The following is an 11,139-nucleotide window of genomic DNA, read 5'->3' as shown; positions in this document are numbered from 1 at the left end:
TTTTAAATAAGTGGACAAGTTTTTATATCCCTGATAATGTGGAAGCTTTGATAACATCTCGTCGTAGCTGGTTGTTCGGTTATAAATATAAGTTTTTTATTATTTCTATTTCTTTTTCTTTTCTACAATAAAAATATTTTATTACATTATCTTCTTCAATCACTAGTTTATTACGTATGTTTCTTTTAAATTGAAATTTACATTGCTTAGTTTCGTCTTTCTGTAATAATTTAAATAAATTAATAACTTGAGTTTAACTTTGTGAGACAAATTTTTTTTTAAGTTTTAATAAGAAATTATTTTTTTTTTAAAAATATAATTTAGTTTGACATGCAATAATATTTAAGTGTTAATATTTGACTTGGTTTGTATTTTTTATCAGTTTTGAATGAGAGTTCTTTATTTAATACTTGTATTTAAAATTTATTTTCTTTTAAAGTTAACTATAGTCAATCGTCTAAATAATGTAAATCAAAATTATCACATACATTAGAATTTTTAGTTTGAGTAATTTTATTTTATAATCCTTAGTATCAAATAAATGTTTTGAAATAAATTAGAAATTATTGCATCAGATATAAAGATGAGTTTTGAACTGAATAAAGATTATATTAAAATTTTAAATTATTACTAGAAGTATTATCATTTGATCTTATGTGATGATTACTAGTAGTAAATGAGAATAAATATTAAATCAATTTATTATTTTTTAATGTTAAAAATAGATGATAATAATATTATAAATAAATGATTCATTCACTTAGAATCAGTTATTGGGTTAAATTCGGGTTGAAGTTTGATTCGGTTTCGATATGGATAAATCATATTCGGGTTACTTTCATTTCGAGTTACTTTTGATTGGGGTTACTTTCGATTGGGGTTATTTCGGTTCTAGTTACTTTCGGTTTGATTGCTTTTGGTTCATGTTAATTTTGTTTTAGTTTACTTTCGGTCAAACTAAAATTCAGATCGATTTCAATTCGATTCGATTTATTTCGGGTTTCAAATCAATTTGGGTCATTATGTTCAGGTTTATATCGATTCTTGGATCGGGTAAATCGTTTTGGGTAATCAGGTACGAGTCAAATTTGTCAGGTCTATTTTTAATTTGATAGAAATTTTAATTTGTAATATTGAAGGGACCATAAATTTATATAAGAGTCTTTCAAAAAAATATTATCTTAATAGTTTATCAAAATTATTAATTTAAACCTTAAGTCTAAATTGGAACCAAAAAAAATTATTATTTTAAAAATTATTGATTTATCGAAGATTAATTTATGAAAGTTTTATTATAATTTTTTTTTTATAGTTAAGCTATTAGCTTCTCGATTTACTCTCTTTGTTTCCATCATAAGTGAATAAAACTGTTTTTTTAGCACACGGGCAAACATGCTAAAATATTAGCCATATACCAGCTAAGAAAACTTTATTTAGGAATATATGACAAATGCTACAATATTCGTTGAACCCGTCATGCTAACATGACAAGTTTCACAAGAAATTATATACCAGCTAAGAAAACTTTATTTAGGAATATATGGCAAATGCTACAATATTCGTTGAACTCGTCATGCTAACATGACAAGTTTCATAAGAAATTATATTTTATTGGATCCAGACGTTAGGTTTAGTAATTTAATATTTCTCATGAAACTCGTTATGTCTACTTGATGAGTTTCATTTAAATAATTTTTAATTTAGATTGTTTTTTATTTTCAAAATATGTTAGGAAAAATCATACAACTCGTCATGCTGAAGTAACGAGTTTCAACAGTCATATTTATAATTTTTAGAGTAAAATATATAAATAGTCCCCGAACTTTTAGGATACTTGTGTTTTGGTTACTCAACTTTTAAAACTTATGATACAATCATCAAACTTTTAGCTCGTTTTCATTTTTGTCTCTGCCGTTACCTCCATTAGATTTTCGCTGATGTGGTAACGCCCATTAACCCACCCCCTCCTCCTCCTTTGAAAACCCTAACTTCCAAAAAATCAAAACGCCCAGAAATCATAACCCCATTGAAAATAAAAAAAACCCAAGATGAATTGAAAATCATAACCCTGTTTTATTGCTCATAAGATTAATAGCTTATTTCTCAGGGAAGATATCATATATTACCTTGATTAATTTGTGAAGCTGCCACCAACACGAATGCTCATTCTCACTGTTGTATGCGGACTTTGCCTGTTGTTCATCCATTTACATATAAACCTCAGTATGATGAAGTTGTCTTCTGCAGTTTGAATTACTTTAACTCCATTATGATGCGAGAATTTATCAAGAAAGATGGTATTCTTCCATGTAGAATTCTAAAATTCATGTCTTTGTATACTTTTTCTCTGATAATACATGCACCCGGTTGGGGTACCGTATTCTAAATTTTACCCGATCAGCCATAATAATGATCGATATGCTCCATTTATAGCTTTAAACATTCTGCACTTTTCAGCATTGCTATCCTGCTACAAGCTTTTTTTCTGCTGGCACTTGGCAAAATAGACTCTTATGCCAACAACACATCATTGTTTGACACGCGATTTGTGGACATATGCCAAGGGGAAATTGAGCTGTATTTTGATTTTTTGTTCTTAAATTCGATGCAGTTTTACACATTTCTTGAGACAATACTTGTCTGCTTATTGCTACTGCGGGTTTTTATTGAGTTCTTTAATGATGGTGAGATAGATGAAACGCCAGGAACACTTGCAGCTACTTTTATCACATTTGGTAAGTGTCTTAAGGGTTTAAGCATCTTCCATTTAATTAGTTTGTCGATATCTTTAACGAATCGTAATCCGAACGTTTCAGTTTTGAACTTAGCATTTGCGCTGAGTATTATGGGCTTTCTGATTATGCACATAGCATTGGTTGGAGCCAATACCACCACTATTGAGGTAATCTCTTGCATAATCATGTTTCTCGTCGTTGCCGAAGTAATAAGTAAAAGTCTCATTGTTTCGTGTTTTAATTCCAGGCATATGAAAAGAAAACCAGTCCTAACTGGAGTTACGAAAACCACTATTGAGGTAATCTCTTGCATAATCATGATGGTTGGAAGAAGAATTTTCAACAGGTTAATTTTTTTTCCTTTCTTTCTGCGTCGATAATTATCCGATGTTTGTGTGTTTCATCATTCTCTGGGTGTCTTTTCGATTACTTGTGTATCATACGTAAAGATGTTAAGCATTGAATAAATATCGAAAAGAATATGGTGAAGGAAATCCTAAAAATTGTAAATTCCATGTAACTGCTTGAGCACTAAAAGATCGGGATTTTGAACATTTGCCTTTCTGACGAAATTCCTCAAGGTGATCTGTCTCCTGCTCGACACTTGAACATATCAAATATTGGAACTGTAGTTGAATCTTCATCTTCGGGCCTCGTACACGTTGCTCGACCATACCGTGTTTACTTAGGTAGATATATATACTTCCCTTTACTCGTTAGCTTCATTAATCCGCCACTCGTAGCATTGGTCCGACAATGAGAAGGATTTAAGGATGCATAAATGCACATCTCACCATTGCCGCAATGGACTATGAACTATGAACATTTGTGCAATAAGTTCATCTATAGTTATGTCCTCGAGAAAATTATAGATTCCAAATGAAAACTTTACCCGAAATGATTCAACTCTTTTTGTGAATAGACGTTTGGATTAGAGAAGAAGTTCTCGTTCATCCCGGCCAATTCCGAAGAAGATTTTTCTTTTTATTTTTTGGAGATTAGAGTTTTCGAAGGTAGAAGAAGAAGGACATGGTGGGTAACTAGGGGTATTGATTTTTGGAGGTTACGGTTTTCAAAGGTAGAAGGAGGAGAGGGTAGGTTAACGAGTGTTACCTGCCACACTAGCAAAAATCTAACAGAGGTAATGCTAGGGACAGAAATAAAAACGAACTAAAAGTTCGATGACTGTATTACAAGTTTTAAAAGTTAGGTCACCAAAATGCAAATGTCTTAAAAGTTTAGGAACTATTTATATACTTTACACTAATTTTTATTAAATACAAAATATAAAGTTACCCACACATTATAAACATTAACTCATACATTACATTAGAAACTTTAACTCATACATTATATTATAATACAATAGAAGCATTAAGTTACCCACACATAGAGGTGCACAAAAAATCCGTATATCCGATTTTGCGCAAAAAATATCCAAAACCGGATTTGGGAAAAACCGTTTTTTTTAAACCGAATAAGATATTTTAAAACTGGATAGTAAAACCGGTTTGGGAAAAAATTAGACGACTGATTTTTTTATTGGATTAAAAACCGGTTTGAAAAAACCGGTTTTTAATCCAAAAAAACGGTATGGGTTTAAAAAACTAGCCGTTAATATAGCCGTTGGGGGTTTTTTGTGACAGTTTTTTGACCGGTTTTTTTCTAAAAAAATTACAATTTTACCATCTAAACATGTATAAATAGGTTGGGGATGTATTTGGTTGATTACAACTCTCTCAAATCTTATTACACAACACCTAAACATCTCACAAATCTTATTTTTGTAATTTTTTGTTCATCATGAGTAACACGACTGAATCTTCTGTCGAGGGAAACCTTGAAGTCGTGAGAGTGATCGAACACACTCGAAACAAATATATTTTGGATCACTACGATTTATGTGAGATGTCAAATGGCTCGAGGAGGGCGCGTTGTAAACTTTGTCTAAAGTTGCTTGCACCGGAAGGAAACACAACGTTGAAGAACCATTTGACAAAATCATGCAAGGCACTTCGCTCAAGATCGGATCTAAGTCAATCGAATCTTACACCGCAAGGTGGTGTTTTTGTTTACGACAACGAAAAATTACGAGAAGCGTTTACAAAGTTCGTGATTACAAAAGCATTGTCGTTCGACCACTTTGATGATGAAGATTTCACGGCAACAATTCAACAACTAATGCAACCACGTTATACTCAAGTAAATCGTACTACCCTTAGAAGAGATGCTATAAAAATGTGGCGTACGGCGAGGGAAAAATGATTTTAGGATTCCAAGAATACCGCTATGGTGTGTCGCTTACATGTGACGTTTGGAGTTCCCCTCATAATACCAGAAATTATTTTTTAGCCGTTACGACACATTGGTTAGATCAAGATAATTGGCAAATGATGAAAAGAACAATCGCGTTTGAATTATTTGGTGAGCCGTATACCAGTGCTAATTTATTTACACTTTTAAAAAGGGTAATTTGTCTTTATAAATTAGAAAATAAAGTTTTTTTCTATATTCTTTGATAATGCATCGAATAATACAAACACGGTTCCAAGATTGAAAATATTACTTTCACCGATTTTAGACGGTGCATTTTTTCATACCCGTTGCGTTTCACACATAATTAATTTATCCGTGCAAGCCGGTTTGGAGGTTATTGAGACGATTAGATTAGAATTTAAAGCAATGATAAAATCGGCTCTTTGTAACAACAACAAAAGACTAAATGATTATAAACGATTTTGTAAGTCGGTTAATAAAAAAACTTTGGGTCCTAATTTGGATTGTCCAACTCGTTGGAACTCAACTTGGATGATGATGCATACTGCCTTAAGGCCAAGGGAAACATTGCAAACATTTCACGATCGAATTTTCTAGAGGGGCCATGTCCCAAACATTTATTCGGATTCGAGTTGGGAAACTATAGCCAAAATAACCGATTTGCTTGGGGTTTTTAAAAATGCAACAACTTTTTTATCCGGTGTTTATTACCCTACTAGCTCGTTGATTATTAATCAAATATTTTTGCTGGCTACCCGATTAAATAACTTTGAATTTGAAACCGAAGTTTTTCAAGAAATTGGCTTTGCAATAAAGGAAAAACTTTTAAAATATTTTAAGGAGATTCCCCCCATTTTTACTTGTGCCGCCACTTTAAACCCAACGTTAAATGTTGGCGGGGTGAAACACTAATTGAACAAATTGCGTTTGCTTTTAACAAATGTTTTCGAGACATGTTTGCAATTTATTTAACTAAATACGGATCAAGTAGTGTAATACATGATCAAATGAGAACGAATGTGGAATCATCTAGTAGACGTCCAAGTAACATAAATTTGTCACTTTTTAACACTCTTGTAAATTCCCAATCCAAACGATCACGTACTACCACCCCAAGTAGCGAGTTGGGAAATTACATGTCATGCGATTTTCTATCAAAAATGACATTTGAAGAGTTTGAAAGTTTGGATCTTTTGGCTTGGTGGAAAGAAAAGGAAGCACAATTTCCGATTCTAGCCGCCATGGCCCGTGATTTACTAACCGTCCAAGCTTCTAAGGTAGCTTCGGAATCCACTTTTTCTGTTAGTGGCAGGGTTATATCGCAACGAAGATCAAGACTAAGTCTCGAGCCGGTGGAAGTATGCATTTGTTTGAAGGATTATTTGGATGGAGCGGCTCGGAAGCAACATATCACCACCCTAGAAGATGCAATTGATGCCGATTTGGAAGCAAACTTACACATTAAAGAAGTCGAACTTGGAATATCCCCTCCAAACGAAGAAGGAGAAGATGATGAAGAAGAGATGGCGATGTAGTTTATTTTTAAACTTTATTTCAATTATCGTAAACTTTGTTTCAATTATCGAACTTGGAAGTTTTTAAGTATTTGAATTTATCGAACTTGGAAGTATTTAAGTATTTCAATTATCGTAAATTTTGTTGCAATTGATGGCGATGTAATTTTAATAATATAAAAACCAGTTTTTTTCAAACCGAAACCGGTTACACCATCCGACCCTCTAAACCAGTTTTTTGGCTAGGTGAAAAAACCGGATCGGTTTTTATCTGATCCGGATCAGGTTTAAATCCGACTTTGTGCATGTCTACCCACACATCTTAGTCTTCATAGTCACTTGACTCGTCAGATGTTAAGTTAAATTCTTCAATCCTCCATTCTTTCTCTTGTTTCCTTCTAGATATAAATAGTTCAAGTTCTTGAAGTTTAGCTTCTCTATTGTCAGATACTTTAGGAGATTTTGTTTTGATGTGGAAGGAGTTACGACTTGCTTACTTGACAAATAAGTCAACATTACTCATTGAATTGGTAATGTATGTGTCAATCGTTGTTTTTGTAGCATCATTGTTCTGATAACCCTTTGATGAATGTTGTGAAACCAAAGAGGTAGGAACCCTTAATTATAGTAAAAAAATGTTGAATATTCATTAGCTCTAACCTTGTTTGAAATTTCCATCATCAAGTCGAAAGGTCGAATGTTTCCTCGAAGGAGATAATGAAAGATTTTTTTTCCTCATAATAAATTGTTGCCATGAAAATTTTCAGAATATGAACTTGAACAATAAAAAAGTAATGCCTATATATCGCACTCAAAAAGTAATGATGAATTGTGATAGGATATGATGAATTATTAAATATGGTTAAAAACATCATTCAATTGAGTGATATATCACTAAAATGAAGTGATATATCACTAAAACGTTTTTGAAATGAAGTGACCGGGAACTAAAATGTTTTTTGTCATTATATATTAAATGGTCTATGAGAAAAAGAACTTTTTCATTAAAGGGAAACAAGTCAAAAACATCATTTAGTGGTATGATATATCACTAAAAGGTTTTTGAAATGAAGTGATTGAGCATTAAAAAGTTTTTTGTCATTTTGTATTAAATGGTTTATAAGAAAATGACATTTTTCATTAAAGGGAAACAAGTCAAAAACATTATTCAATGGTATGATATATCACTGAATTGAAGTGATATATCAATGAAAACTTTCTGAAATAAAGTGATTGGACACAAAAAAGTTTGTCATTGTGCATTAAATGGTCAATGAGAAAATGACATTTTTCATTAAAGGGAAACAAGTTAAAAACATCATTTTTCGTTAATGATAACTTCTTTTTATTGATATTAAGGAGGATACCAGATATATATGTAACCCACTGGAGTACCTCGTCCAACATCAGATCAACATAGTTTGTAGTTGGGTCCCGGTTTGAAACTAAGAAGGATGCCCAACTAGCAGCCAAGGAGTTATGTATCAAAGCCCTTATAAAATTCTATTTGGTAAAGTCTGATCAAAAGAAATATTTCGGCAGGTGTATAAACCACAATGTCAGCTATAAGTGGAAGATACATGTTTCATAATTATAAAGGAAGAAGTTATGGGAAGTGACAAGCTTCCACGACCAACACACATGTACATTGAGCTCATTGAAACAATACCAAAAACACTTAGATTATGTTCACATGTCAAGCTTTTGGTCGAGAAAAATTCAAGGATCCTAGTTTCAGTGATAGTGGCGTTAATCCATAATACATTTGGTTATATTCCATATTACTACAAGTAGTGGATGGTGAAAAGGAAAGTGATGACACCATTTTACAGTGATTAGAATCAATCGTATAATGAGTTTTCACATTGTTACATGCAATGGAATTTTCATCCTATGAACCATTGTACAATCTTATACTCATCATGTGACCACACTTCGTGGAGAAGTTATCCCAGGGAAACGAGTTTTCGGTGGCTTGTTATGGGCTTTCAAGTCATCTATTGAAGGTTTTCGCTATTGCAAACAAATGGTTCAAGTGGATGGGACTTTCTTGTATGGCATATACAAACATGTCTTGATGATAACTGTTGCACAAGATGGTAACAGAAACATTTTCCCTTTCTCCTTCACCATTGTTAATAATGTGTCGTAGGAAATGTCAAAATTTTTTTCTCCAACTTACGTTCCCATATTGTCACTCAAGATGAGGTTTGTATGATATCATATCATTCACCTGGGCTGTTAGCCATGATTTATAAGATTAAGAAGTAGGTAGTCTCCTCCCTACGTATGTCTCGCATATTACATACGTCATATTATGTCTCCAATGTTGTGATAAGGTTTAAGAACACAAAGATCAAATAAAGAGATTATCAACATGGGTAATTTATTCTTTTATTTTTTGTTGTTCATGATTTTTGCTTTATTTTTTTAGTTATTATTCTTAAATCCAACTTTTTTAGAATATGCTTTACTACAACCAAACTTTTGTGCGAAGCTTAAAAATTTGTGGAGATACGAAGAAGATGTTACATCCATATGGCAACTAATATTGCCGAATGTATCAATTTAGTGCTTAAAGGGACTCAACATCTTCCGGTAGCAAGTATTGTAAAGGAGACTTACTTCAGATTAGGTAAAGTCTAGGCATACAAAGGTTGAAAAATAGAGACAATGATCAAAGATGACATAAATTGGGCTGCAGATTTTGAGAATACAATGAACAAAAATCAAACACACGTAACATCAATGTTTATTCATAATTTCACCAAACTCGATTCTGATTACATTGTCCAAGCACTTGTTGATCGGATGAAGGTGCAATTCCGCTACATAAACTAGTAATCTCAATAAAAGATGGTGTGATTGTAGTTGATTTCAAGCTTTTAGATACTCATGCGCTCACGTTTTCACTGCCTATATGTAGTTAATGTTGACCTATACTCTTATGCTGGTGATTGTTATAGACTGCATACTATGCGTAACATATATAGTTGTGAGTTTAAGTATATCCCAAATGATGCTTATTAGCCACCAATAACTTTGGAAGAATGGTTGCCAAATCTATAATTATGTAGAAAGTTGAAGGGTCGACCTAAATCTAGTCGAATTCAAACTGATATAGATGATCCTCAATGAGAGTAAGGTCTACCCAAGCTTTGTGGCCACTACAGAAGGGAAGGCTACAATAGGAAGCATTGTCAACATCTTTCTAAATATCAAACAGACCAATAAAACCTTCGTAATTCATTCCCATGTTGTCTATTGTACCTTTTTTTGGATAATCTATGAACATCATTAACCGTATTTGTTTTTAAAATTTCATATAAAATTGCAAACTATTCATAAAAACTTTTTAACTAAACACAAATTCATACATATATTTAAAACCTTTTTTCAACATAAAAATCAATTTTTTTGTCTTCTTCTTCTCAATTTCTACACTATTATTTTTCTTTTTCTTTTTTTATTCCTCTCTATAAGTAATTTGCTATGTTGGATTGGTAAGTTTTTATACTTCTTATTCTTCTCGATTTTCATCTCTTTATTCTTCAAGTTTCCTTCTCTCCTTATGTTGATCAAGTATCGACTTTATTGCCTCATTTTCCCACTCCCTAAACGAAGATGAGCTTGAATCTGAATCGTCAAAGTCTAAGTAATCAAACCCAAATAGATTCTTTGAGAATTTTTCGTAATATTCTTCCAAAAAAATGCATGATTTAATTCTCATATAAACTCTATCAACTCACCTCACTACTATTTATACTGAAAATTTATCAAAATGACCGTTGGAAATCATCATGCCCACATGACGAGTTCCATCAATTCAAAATAATGTCGTTGACAAATAACTATAAACAACTAGTTATTTAAATCCAAAAGAACTCATCACCTTGGAATGACGAGTTTTATGATTTTTTTAAATTATGAAAAAATAATATAAACTAAAAAATACTATTTCAGTGGAACATGAAGACTGTAACAAATGCTATAGATCCCAAAATAATTTTTTGTGCCTATTGGACTAATTATTTCTGTTGGTAGTCGTATTAGACTAAAAAACGAGTAAAACTAGGTGGAAATTGGTCTAACCAATCTAATTCAGTCTTTGGATTTGATCTCATCAATTTTTATTTTAATAGGTAGGTTTGGTTTTTGAAATTTTGAAACCAACCATGTATGTTGTTGCAAGGTTACACCTCATCCTCAAAAGTGAATAAATCTAGTGGAATTGAGAAATCCTTAATGTGGATGCCAAGGTAGTGGATGTAGAGTTGGTTTAGAAGTCGAACCACTCTAAAATCGTTGTGCAAAATTTCTATTTTTCGTTTACTTCCACAAAATTTGTAAGAGGCCAATTCACCCCCATTTTGGCCTTTTTTGATTGTTCATAAAAGCTAATAATTGGTATCATAGAATGTCTCTATCGACAGTTTAACAACTTTGAGACGGTTCTAAGAGAGCACTATCAACTTCTACAATGAACCAAGAAAGATGACTTCAACCTCTGACTCCTACTACATTGAAGATTTACAATCGATCAACAAGCCACCTTATTTCAATGGAGCAAATTATGTTTATTGGAAGAATAGAATGATGCTCTTCTATTTTTT

The 11,139-nt window shown here is 32.3% G+C and overlaps 1 long non-coding RNA gene across 1 annotated transcript; it reads left to right on the top strand.

Moving 5' to 3' along the window:
• The first annotated feature begins 2,655 nt into the window (after positions 1-2,655).
• Positions 2,656-3,020, top strand: LOC120136825. The gene is made up of 3 exons (XR_005517383.1): positions 2,656-2,735; positions 2,817-2,902; positions 2,983-3,020. It is a non-coding gene; the product is annotated as an uncharacterized LOC120136825 (long non-coding RNA).
• The last annotated feature ends 8,119 nt before the right edge of the window (positions 3,021-11,139 follow it).

This window comes from Hibiscus syriacus, unplaced genomic scaffold, assembly GCF_006381635.1.
Source record: "Hibiscus syriacus cultivar Baekdansim isolate YM2019G1 unplaced genomic scaffold, ASM638163v2 tig00110637_pilon, whole genome shotgun sequence".
Taxonomy (NCBI): domain Eukaryota; kingdom Viridiplantae; phylum Streptophyta; class Magnoliopsida; order Malvales; family Malvaceae; genus Hibiscus; species Hibiscus syriacus.
This window is presented reverse-complemented; position numbering and strand designations above follow the sequence as displayed.